At 44.3% G+C, this 12,928-nt stretch overlaps 1 pseudogene; it reads right to left on the reverse strand.

Annotated features, from left to right (window-relative positions):
• Nucleotides 1-8,117: 8,117 nt before the first annotated feature.
• Nucleotides 8,118-8,491, reverse strand: Atp5mj-ps1 (ATP synthase membrane subunit j, pseudogene 1; annotated as a pseudogene).
• Between the last annotated feature and the right edge of the window lie 4,437 nt (nt 8,492-12,928).

Here is a 12,928-nt window from a genome sequence, read left to right on the forward strand (position 1 = left end):
CTGCCAAAACCACCATCCATGAACTTACAGAATGCCTTATCTGCCATCATGGTATTCTGCACAGTACTGCTTCTGACCAAGGAACTCATTTCAAGCCAGAGAAGTGCCACAGTGGGCCCACGATCATGGAATCCACTGGTCTTACTGTCTTAGGGTTTTATTGCTGTGAACAAACACCATGACCAAGGCAACTCTTATAAGGACAACATTTATTTGGGGCTGGCTTACAGGTTCAGAGGTTCAGTCCATTATCATCAAGGTGGGAGCATGGCAGCATCCAGGCAGGCGTGGTGCAGGAGGAGCTGAGAGTTCTACATCTTTATGTGGAGGCTGCTAGCAGAGTACTAGCTTCCAGGCAGCTCTGATGAGGATCTTAAAGTCCACACCAACAGTTACACACCTACTCCAACAACACTACATATACTCCAACAGGGCCACACCTTCCGAGTACATACAAACCATCACACTTACCATGTTCCCTACATCCTGAAGCAGTTGGTCTGATAGAAAGATGGAATGGTCTTTTGTTTTGTTTTGTTTTATTCATTTATTATATATAAGTACACTGTCGCTGTCTTCAGACACACCAGAAGAGGGCATCGGATCTCTTTATAGATAGTTGTGAGCCACCATGTGGTTGCTGGGAATTGAACTCAGGACCTCTGGAAGAGCAGTCGGGTGCTCTTAACCACTGAGCCATCTCTCCAGCCCAGGAATGGTCTTTTGAAGACACAGTTACAGTGCCAATTTGGTGGCAGCAGCATGGAGGGCTGGCGAAGAGTTCTTCAGAAGGCAGGATATGCTTTGAATCAGCATCTGACATATGGTATAGTTTCTTCCATAGCTGAGATCCATGGGTCCAGGAATCAAGGGGTGGAAAAGGGAATAGTTCCACTCACTGTCACTCCTAGTGACCCTCTAGGAAACTTTTTGCTTCCTGTCCCTACATCCCTAGATTCTGCTGGCCCAAAAGTTTTAGTTCCAGAGGGGGATGAGTGCTCCTACCAGGAGCCACAACAGACATTCCAGTGAACCGGAAGCTCAGATCATTTTGGGTTTCTAATGCCCTTAAACCAGCAGCTAAGAAAGGAGTAACAGTGTTAGGAGGGATGAAAGATCCAGATTACCATGGGGAAATTGGATTGCCTCTCCACAACGTAGGGAAGAAGGATTATGTCTGATGTGTAGGAGATCCTTTAGGGTGTCTCTTACTACCACAGTGTTCTTGTCCTGTGATTAAAATCATTGGTAAATCACAACAGCCTGGTCCATGCAGTATGACAAAGGGCACAGACCCATCAGGAGTGAAGGTATGGGTCATTCCTCCAGGGGAAGAGCCAGGACTTGCTGGGGTGCTTGCAGAGTATGGAGGAAATATAGAATGGGTGGTAGAGGAAGGTAGTTATAAATACCTTCTAAGACCATGTGACCAGTTGTGAAACAGGATTATAAAGTAATATGAATGCTTCTATTTTATTTTAAGAACACATTTGTATAGATATTTGTGCTTTCTTCCAATTTCTATGTCATCAATCAGTATTTAAGTTGAGATACTAAAAGTATGTTCCCAAGGGACATTGACCTATTCTAAATTTACAAATATGTTTGTAATTGTTCAAGGAATAGTTATATCATAACTATTAGGTGTAATTATGACCTGGTTATTGTTTCATTTGGATATGAGATATGATTTGTGCCAAGTTGACAAGGGGTGGATTGTAGTGGCTATTCCTGATTGTCAACCTGACTTTATCTGGAATGAACTACAATCCAGAATTAGAGAACTCACCTGTTATCCAGATCCTGAGGCTGGAAGACACAAGTTTCTGACTTGGATCTTGGCATAGAGATCTTGAGGCTTAGTGGCCATGGAAAGCTTAGGCCCACGCAATGTAGTATATACCTTTAATCCCAGGAGATTGAGGTAAGGAGATCTCAGAGTTCAAGGTCAGCCTGGGACAACACAAGTCCCACATCCAGGCATGGTAGTACACACCTTTAATCTGGGCCACACCTTCTGCTGGAGGCCTACATAAGGGACATTGGAAGAAGGAAGTTTCACTCCTTTTCAACTGTGTGCTAAGTGCTTGCTAGCACATCTGTTGGAACCTACTAATACAGAAGACCAAACGACCAGCCTGTAGGACTGAGCAACTAATAAATTCTTGGACTTCCCATCCACAGCTGCCCATTGTTGGATTAGTTGAACTACAAACTATAAGTCACCACAATAAATTCCCTTAATATATAGGGACATTCCATAAGTTCTGTGACTCTAGAGAAGCCTGACTAATACACCCACCTTAGGTGAAATAAGAGACAGAGACAAGAGACTAGCTGGCCTGATGTATGCAGCAATGACAACAGAAAAGCTAGACTCAAGCACAGGTGGACCTTGAGGACCAACATTAATGTCCTCAGACCTCCACAGGCATATGGTGGTCCACATGCAATTGAACTCATACATATGCCATGCATGAAAAAAAAAGCAGAAATAGAAATAAATCTCCTCCTTCTCCTTCCCCCTCTCTCTTCCTCCACCTCCTCTTCCTCTTCCTCTCCCTCTTCTTCCTCCTCTTCTTCCTCCTCCTCCTCCTCTTCCTTCTTCTCACCTTCCTTCTTTTGGAGACAAGGTCTCTCTCTATAGCCCTGGCTGTTCTGGAACTTGCTATGTAATCCAGGTTAGCCTTGAACTCTGAAAGATCTGCCTGCCTCTGCCACAAACTGAGATTTATAAAGGAGAAATAAAGATAACTTTCTTTAATACATTTGAATAATAGTTTCATGTAGAAATTATTTTATCCCTTATAAGGACTTTTTTTCTAAATAAACGTTCATTGCTGACCTAACATTCTGCTCTAGTTTTTAAAAATAGGAATATATTCTGAGGTTATTTGGAAAAGTGCTCTCTGTACTAAAAACAAGTATTTCTTTCCCTATGGGCCACAGTTAGCATCTCTTATTGTTGGGAACGGCTCCAGGGTTCTTTTGGCTTGTTGCTGAGGTGGGAAAGGTAACAGAAGAATGGACATTTCATGTCAGAAGACTTTTATAAATAATGCAGACATATTTATTTGCTCTGTTCTATTTCCTTTCCTCAAGGAGAGAGAAAAAGTCCACCCTGAAGTAGGCCAATGGTGTCTTAGGTAGGCCCTTTTGAAAGGTTTTCTAGACTTTCTGTCCCAAGCTAAGTGTGAAATTCCCTTAGATGCTGCTAGGTGGCAATTAATGCCTCAGAGAGGGGAGAAAGCATAAAAACTACAAATGTGTCCCTCACTTTGTCCATTTTGCTTTGTGTTATTTCCTCTTTGGTAAGGTAAGTCTTCTCTGAAGGATAATATTCTGCTTCATTTTGTCTGGTTGAACTCATGTTCACTTTTTCCTTTCATTGTTAAGAATTACACAGGCAAAGCAAACAGTGCTATGGCCGGTGGAGACCAGATGCTATCTTGAAACGGGTGGTTTCTAGAGTGTGTTGGAGAGCGATAGAGAGAGGGAAATTGCTACAATTTCCCTCTAGGCTTTTTTTCTTTTTGTTTTTCAATTTTAGTAAGAGAAAGAAAAATTCCAATGAAAGGAATTTCAATTGACCCATTATGCCTAATATAATTAATTACAAATGTAAATAACAGTTACTTTTCAAGGGGCCTATAGGAAAAAATAAACCTTCAGAAGAACAGCAGAGAGAGATATACTACAAAAAATAAAAAGCAATTTTTCCTTCTAAATAATCTATCCAGATTTCTAGCAAAAATGTTGAAACTCACTGAATCTCTCTATATTTTTAAATTTAGAAAAATTTGCTCTTTTATATATACATCACACACACACACACACACACACACACACACACACTGTGGCAATCAAACTAGGGTTTTGTGTATGATAGCTAAGATATCTTCCATGGAGCCTAAGCCCCATTTCTCTAAATATATTTACTTGTGTATACATTCCTCCATGACCTTTTTGTCAAAGAATAGATACAGTATATGTTTGTTTTAAAAAAAATTCAAAATATCAAATCCCTGTTGCAAGACGAATCCCAATTCACACCTTAAACCCAAGGCTTTCTAGGCCAGACTCAATGAGGCCTAACACTGAGAAGGAAAGTTGCTGCTGGCGCTCTGTGTCTTCCCAGCATCCAGATGGCCTGTCTGTAGCCTCGCCAGAACCAAACCCTTCCTTCTGCCTGTTCAGCTGGCCTTGGATGCAGCCCCGAACTATACCAGCTTCCATACCCATTAACTCTTGATTGCCCAAGATTTTTAAGACAAGGTAGGAGTTCCAATGTGAATTGGGTTGATTAAGTTTTAATCTAGAAGCCCAGTCAATATAATATTGACCCCTACCCACCATCACAGGCTTCCTCTCATGGTAGCTCAGCCAACTACTGGCATGAGAGGAGCAACGTTTTGGAAGGGAGTGTGTGTGGGCAGCTTGCAGGTGAGGGCAGGGCTGCCAAAGCAGACCATGCGGTTTGTCCTGTGCCTACACCCAGGACCTGACTTGGGCCTTTCCAGAGCATGTGTATACACAGGCTGTTCTGCTGTTTGGGGTGTGGTTAATTTAAAAAAAAAAGTCATTGGCGAGATTTCATGCAGCAGACAAGAATGTGCAATGGCAGATATAAAATGACCATACATGGATTTAAGTGGGGATTTCTCGGAAGCAGCTGAGCCAGGGAAACAACCCTGCAGTGTGTTTAAAGTACTCTCAGAAATCTTTCTAGTGGCAGTCATTGCCTTCATTTGAATTTCACCAGGAGGTGATACACAGCCGCAGACTAGGCTTGAGGGTAAAGATTCCCTGGGCTTTGTCCTTCTCCACTAGAGATGTTAGTAGCTCATCTGTAAGGATGCTTCTTGGTCGTCTGGGAAAGGTCTTTCCAGATGAAGCTGTGACCCATGTTGCATTCTTCCCTATACATGTGTGTTCACTGTTATTTAAATGATGATGATGATGGTATTACCAAGAGACTAAACTTTGCACAGTTAATTAGACAACTGAGAGATTCAGCCCAATACAAAGTCCCAGTTTGAGACTGGAGATGTAGCTCAGTTGACATTGTCTACTTAGAACGCCCAAGGCCTTGGGTTTGATCCCCAGTACACAAAAAATGCTGTGATGGTACACACTGTAACTCCTGCACTTGAGAGGCAGAAGCAACGGGATCCAAAGTTTAAAACAATTCTCAGCTACACAACAACTTCACGCCTTGGGATACATGAGAGTCTTTTCTCAAATAATAAACAATAAGGAAAGACAAGGAACACATTTCTGGTTTATAGATCAGAGTACACAAACAAAGGGGGAAATTTTCTTTTCTTTTTTTTTTTTTTTCTTTTTTTCCCCCGGAGCTGGGGACCTAACCCAGGGCCTTGCGCTCACTAGGCAAGTGCTCTACCGCTGAGCTAAATCCCCAACCCCGGGAAATTTTAAAGTGTTAGTTTTTATAACGCTCTAAGAGGAGGGGAATCAGAAGAAAGGAGGAAAGAGAGATAAACGAACAAATAAAAAAAACATAAATTAGAGCTGTGAAGAACAGAGCTTACAAACTACTTAGGGAAGGAAGAATTAAAAAAAATATAGTTGAGATGAAAAGGAAGTATATAAAAGAATAAAAATAGCTCTCCCGGGGTTGGGGATTTAGCTCAGTGGTAGAGCGCTTGCCTAGCAAGCGCAAGGCCCTGGGTTCAGTCCCCAGCTCCGAAAAAAAGAAAAAAGAAGAAGAAGAAGAAGAAGAAGAAGAAGAAGAAGAAGAAGAAGAAGAAGAAGAAGAAGAAGAAGAAGAAAAGAGGAAGAAAAATAGCTCTCCCGTTTGCCAATTTGTCGCATTCAGCCTGTAGTGATGGGCGGCTACTCTGAGCCAAACCTCTCAGCAGTCAACATAAAGGCCACTCTGGCACGGCCTTCTTTTGTGGCTCCACAATTCAGTCTCTTCTCTTGACCCTCTCCACACACTCAGCCCTTGTCTTCAGCCTCCCTACATGCTCCTCTGTATAAATGCACCCTGACCTTGTCTCCTTGTGGGGAACAAAGATCATGAAGACTGGGACTGTGCATCCAGCCATGTTGTCTCTGGCTAGCCTGAGTAACACTCCTCCCAGTTGGACCCAGTCCTCAGGACTCTTTCCTCCGAAAGACACAGTGCACTACAGGCGCTTAGGAAAGATTCTGTCCCCAGGAGAGGGGCACCATCACTGCCTTGATGTCTTGGTTCAGTGGTTCAGTGCACCCTTCTGGAAAATAACTCCTGACCACCCACATGCCGTGAGCAGAAAGCACACCGTTTCTGCGTGTGGAGGTCTGTTTTTCAGTTCCATAATTACTTTCTCACTAAAACCTGATGCTATTTGGTTTGCAATGGGACAATAAAATACTAGCACCATAGAGGAAATGTGAGAAAAAAGTTACAAAAGCAAAAAGGGAACTAAGTAGGGTTCGACGTCAACTTTTCCTCTTAGAAGTCTGAAGATAAGCCCAGATAAAGAGGAAGATTGGTAAAGAGAAGAAAGAAAAAAAAAAAAGATTAACTTGTCTAGTGTTGGTTATTTGCTTTAAAAATTTGTTTTTTTAAAGTACACTTTAGTTTTGTGAAAAGAAATTTACTTTCCTTTTGTGGGAGAAAGCCAGCACTCAGGGTCTAGTGTCAAAGAAACTGGTTGTTGGCATAAAACATACAAGTTGATACGTAACAACGGTTTTCTCCCTTAAATAAAGTGCTCCATTTTTCTCTACTTTCTCCATCTTCGTGAAGGCGTTTGTCAAAAGAGCATCATTGCATAAAATCCTTTGACCAAATTTCACAACGCTCGTCTTATGCTAATAAGTCTTTATTTAGTTTCAGTCTTTCCAAACAACCCTGCAAGTTTCTGACGCAGCACACAGCACGTACTCATCTGGTTCTCACTGTCCCCTGTCCCTTGACCCGCAGTGGAAACCTAGTTCAATCTTTTCACTTACAAAGGTGAAAACAGACCCTGCGTCCAGCGAGCATTTCTTGTTTTGGGTGCATTTGCAGGGTGGGGGAGGGGCGGTGTTCACAGAACTGTGCGGAGCCTCTGTGACCCAGGAAGGAGACTGGCCGCCATCCAGCCCAGCTGCCTCAAGAGCAGTTCAGTTTCCTCCTGGCTCTCACTGACACGGTCCCTTCCCAGCTGGCCTGTGACTATTTAGTGGGGGTTTGTGAGCTCCGATCCTGCTTCCTAACTGCCCACACTCATCTCTCCCACATTGTGGTACTTCTTGGAAAGGGTTCGAGTCCTGCTAAGGAGAAAGAAAATGGGGAGTCCTGACCGTAGAGCCCCTTAGGATTTTCTCCGTTCCTTGAGAAGAGGGTGTGAGGCTGTTCATTTAAAAGGATGGCAATATGTTTCATGGGGAGTTTGCTGAGATGATTTAGCATGATTTGTGCATCAGGGTGGCTGGTCTCCGTATGTCAGGAAAATATGCTACTGTCATTGTGTAAATATCTCAGAGGCGTTTTCCTTTGCTGTGTGCGTATTTCTGAGGACTGAACCCACTGTTCAGTCATTGGGTTACACTCCAGTGGCCAAGAAAGCATTTTAACTTATTTTTTTAGGTAGGACTTTGCAAAATTGCCCAGGCTATCCTTGAATTCGGATCATCCTGGGATTACAGGCTTGGGCCACTTCATTTTATATATGGTGGCGGCGGCGGCGGTGGTGGTTGGTGGAAGAGACATAGTTTGTCTTTTATTTATAAGTATCCTCAATATTTCTACCATGTGAAAATAGGTTTCAGAAAGAATTAAAATGCATTAAATTACTTTAGAACTTGCAGCTAAAGTTTTTCAAGTTGTAAGTCATCTTTTTTTTTTTTCCTTTAAATAATTAACATCTTCTTTCCCAAAATATGAAAACAAGAAAGAGAGGTCAGATGATAGGCAGAAGCAAAACCATTTGACAAATAATTATTGAATATTATTAGTTAATAATATCAAAGTTAACACTAGATCCTGATGTCCAATCTTAGGGCAGCAAACACTGCTTCTTGGTCCTCAGGATCCCTAAGGAAGTCGTCTCAGAGGTTCTGATGGAGCCGGCCGCTTTACCAAGGATTTATTCAGGGGAGCAGACAGTGGTATCCACAGGGAGTGGTGCTTCTCAGACACATTTATTAATGCCACATTGTAAACGGTACTTAGGTAACTGTACAGTGATGTTCCATGTTCCCATCTACACAGCTTGCTTAAGTTCAGCTGACGTATTCATCCTGAGTGGACTGGGGGAGCAGTTAGTGATGGCCGTGGGCATGCGCAGGACTGCAGCCTTTCAGAGCTTTACTTCTTTTATCAGCACTCCTGATTTTATAAACGATGAGGGACATCAACCCCACTCCTACCCAAATTTCCTGGTAAACCTGGGTATAGTAGGGTTTCATGGGGACCCAGACCTTCTTAATAAAGCTTTGAAGCATCTCAGCGGGATCAAGGCCACACTAGATTCCGCGACAGAATGGGAAAGGTCACAGAGCACGCAGGCGCCGCGCGGATCAAGTTGTAAGTCATCTTGCTTTAATTACTTTTAAAAGAGACTCAGCCAATCCTTGTTTAAAATCTGACACTACCCTCACCTACCCGCCCTAGAGAGAGGGTCTTGCTATATGTTTGTAGACCAGGCTGATCTTGAACTCATAATTCCTTTCTTAGCCTCCCAAGTGCTGGGGCTGCGTAAGTGTGCCACCATGCCCCATGACATTTACTTTAAAAAGGCAAAGGTCACGGAGTGTAAAGTTGTAGAAATGAGAGCCCTTGTGCTTTTCTCATTTGTGTTCCTTTTGATGATTTGGGTGACAGTCACTCGACTGCATGGTTTCTTCTGTTGCTAGCATTACCTTAACAATCTCCCCTCTCATTTAGGGGGTGTCCAGAACCCAGCCATCTAACCCACTTTATCTTCCAAAAGCTGGCATTCGGCCTCACCTGAAAACAAAACAAGACAAACTTTCCAGTTTGTTGGCAACTTGTTGAAGATAATTGACTGCTTTTCAAGAGACTGTTTCCTTCCCTTATTGTGTCACCTTCACCCCTGCCATACTTCTCAGAGCTCCAGCTGAGCCTTCCTGTGCGTGCCAGACAATGGCTTCCTCTGGGGAAAGAAAAAAAAAACCAAAAAACCAAAAAACCAAAAACAAACCAGAAGCAGCCGGCTTTACTAAGTTGAGGTTTGTAATGAAGCACCAGGGCTCTCCACTCAGCATCTGCACAGTAAATACAGCACAAAACGGTAGGGACTTCGGACTCCATCTTTCTCGTATATTTTACAGGAGAGGAAAATGAGGTTCAGGGAAATTGAGGGTATTCCACTCTAGGGCAAGAGTTCTTCTTTTTCTATGTCATGGATCCCATAGTTTCCTTCGGAATGATATTTTTAAATTATGTATATATTTTGTATTGATTGTTTCTTACCATGGGCTCCAATCCCAGTCATCTCCCAGTCCTTTCCTACCCATACTCTGCCCTTGCAACATTGTCCTCCAAAGGAAAATAAAAATAAAAATAAAACATAAGAAAACATAGTGGTAGTATGTTATGGTGTGTCCCACAGTATACCCCCCCTTTTCCACACATCTTTACTTGCAAATATTCATTGCACTGAGTCATTGGTCTGGTTGGAGGCCTCTGGCTTCTGCTACTGTGTCTATACTGGATCCTCAGGGGGATTCCTTGGATATCCTGTCACTGCCCTGTGTCATGAAGATCCTGAACCTTTGGATCTGCAGAACCAGGGCCTTCATGCTCTCCAGCAATTCATAGATGGGGTAGGTGGGCCAATTCTAAGCCCTGGATCTGGGCCTGGGTAGTAGCTGATCTGGTTGGCCTACCAGCTCTTGGGCACCCATACCACTAGGGGCAGCTCTCCAGCACTGCCCCTGTTAGCTCATCCAATGCTGCACCAACATGCGACTGGGCCAGCTTTCCTGCTCTCACAACCTCCAGGCTGGCTTATCCTTGCCTTTGCCATCAGGGCCAGTTCAATGTGCTACCCAGGCGATATGTAGGGCCAGCTCTCCAGAACGTTGTGGTGGGGCCAGCTCTCTGGCTAGCCACAGGTGGCAAGGGTTGGGGGGGCATCTCTTCATGCACACAACATTGCATGGCAGATGAAGGGTGGTGCCAGCTATCCTGCACCCATGCCACAGAACCAGCTCTCCCATGCTGCCCAGGTGAGGGTCAGGGACAGTTTAGCATAGTGCCCAGACATCAGCATGGCCTCTGCAGCAGCCCAGACCAGAATGGCCTTTGGAAGTAACATGGGCCTTGGCCATCAACACAGCCCTGACTGCAAGAGAACCATCAGACATGGCCTTCAGTGGCAACCTGGGTGAGGATGTCACCAAGGCCTCAGATGGCAGCACAGGCCGCTCAGATCAGTTTGGCCCCCAATGACAGCTTGACCCCCAAACATCAGCATGGTCTCAGGCAGCAGCCTAGACCACTGACATCTGGATGGACTCTGGTGGCCACGTGGGCCACAGACATCAGCATAGACCCTGGCTACAGCAGCCCAGACCCAGACAGCACCATGGCCTCAGGTGGTTGCATGAGCTCTTCATATCTACCTGTCCCTCACTGCAGTATCATCTCCAGTACCGCCTCTTCCCACAGTGCATGAACCGCTCTGCTGTGCTTTCTCACCCATCTCTCCATCACATCCTCCATCTTTCCCACCACTCTATCTCTCTCTTATTTGCTCATTGTAGTGGCACCTGCTGCGGGGGCCAGATGGGTGCCTGGATGTCTTTCTTCCAGTCACCCCAGGCCTCAGGACTGGGGGCAGCTAAATTCCAGTACTCTTAGGCAAGTGCTCTCACTCACTGAGCTTTCTCCCCGGCCCACAAATTAATGTTTTTTCTTTTGAGATAGGGTCTCACTTTATTTTTGGACTAGAACTCACTATGGCACCATTCACAATGGGCTGGTCTCTTTCTCTCCCATTGGCCACTAGTTAGGAAAATGTCCAACAGGCTGTCTGCATACAATCCAAGTCACTTCTCACTTGAGGTCTCCTTCTCTGAGATGATTATAGATGGTGTCAAGCTGACATAAAACCAGCCAGCGTACTATGTAAATCAGGCTGGCCCAGTACTCAGAGAGCTATGCCTTGCTCTGCCTCCCAAGTGCTGTGACCAAAGGTGTGAACCATCATATCTGGCCCTATATTAGAGCTTTTGTGTTATAAATAATAATATCACTGAAGTGAATGGGCAGTCCACAGAATGGGAGAAAAATTTGCAAATTGTACATCTGATAAGGGCTTAGTATTAAAAACATATAAAGAGCATTTATAATTCAACAACAGAGATAGCCCAATTAAAGAATGGACAAAGAATTTGTGTAGATAGTTCTCCATAGAAGACAGACACATGACTTTTAAGAACATGGAAAAATGTTAACCATTAACCACTAAAGAAATGAAAGCAAGACCCACAATGGGATATGAATTCATGCCTTCTAAAGTGGCTAAAATAAAAAGGACACAGAATAGCAAGGTTTGGAGAGGACATTGAGAACGTGGAGTCTTTAAACACACTGCTAGTGATAGAAGAGGGTTCAGCTGCTTTGAAGTGTAGTCCAGCAGTTTCTCGAAAGTTTAAACATAGAGATACCATGTGACTGCAAAACTCTACTCCTAAGTGTGATCCCTAGGTAAATTAACAAGTGCATCTAACAGCTGCTCCAACAGTGTTCTTAACAGTGTTATTCAACCAGAGCCAGAGCAGAGTCACCTGTCCCGCCTAGGGATACTTAGGCAGGAGTTAGGCAGGCACTTGTTGGCATTGTTAAAGTCGTTATTATGAGCACACATTGTGCGGGTGTGGTGTGGACATATTTGTGTCTACATGTGAACAGGTATATGTGCACTTAGGTGCATGTGGAGGCCAGAGCTTGAGACAGGATCTCTCACTGAACCTGAGCTCACAGACTCAGACTGCCTGGCCAGTCAGTACTAGGCATCCCCAGTGCTCAGAATTATCGGTGCATGGCACTGTGCCAACTTTTACAGGGACGCTGGGAATATGAACTAAGGTTCTCATGCTTGCACACCAAGCATTTTATTGAGTGTAACCTCCCCAGCCCTCTAAACACCCATTCAATCTTTTATAGGAATAATTAAAACCATCAAGAGATGGTATTTGATGGCCCCTTCTCCTATGTCTGACATTGTTCAGTGTGAAACTGTTGACCAAGCACAGCCCTCATGGTAGCCCAGCTATTTTAGACACTTTACAATTACTTGGAGTGTGCTCCAGCCTCAGGGAGACCCTAAAGCCACAGCTGAGCACACACTCCAGTCACAACCCCTCCACAAAACCCACACCAGCTTCTGAAAGCTGCCTTCTAAGCAAAACAAGCCTTGGTGACTTGGTGAACTTCCCGTGACCCCGTGGCGACCCCGTGGTGCTTTTCACTCAAGCAAGAGTAGTATCATTCATTTCCATTGGTGGTGGTCTGTGACTGGTGCAAACAGGATCCTTCATTTGCATGAAAGACTGTGCCTTGGTTGGTGTGAATTCCCTAGCCACACGCCCCTTTCTCATATTTCAGCTGGGTCTTTATCTCACCTTTCAGGTTCTGTGTTGACCCAGGATATAGCGGTATTAGGTCTACTAAAAGCTTCTTTCTGGTAGTCCCTCTTGCCCATTTTAGCTCTTTAGCATTAATGGAGGACTGAGTGGATAACACAGAGGAGGCAGTGGGGACTTGGCAGCAGCTGAGGTGAGCTGCAGGGCAGCTGAATGCGTCCATACACTGACAGGGCCTCTGTGGGGAGGTAGGGAAGAGGTGGCAGAGTGACCAGGACACTGAAGTCATGATGAGAGAACCACTGCGGGTCATAGGGTGCTGGTGAAACTGACAGGACAGGACATGTTTGAGCACACAGGATATGTGCTTGAATAGCTA

This window comes from Rattus norvegicus, chromosome 1 (genome assembly GCF_021556685.1).
Source record: "Rattus norvegicus strain SHRSP/BbbUtx chromosome 1, alternate assembly SHRSP_T2T, whole genome shotgun sequence".
Lineage (NCBI taxonomy): Eukaryota > Metazoa > Chordata > Mammalia > Rodentia > Muridae > Rattus > Rattus norvegicus.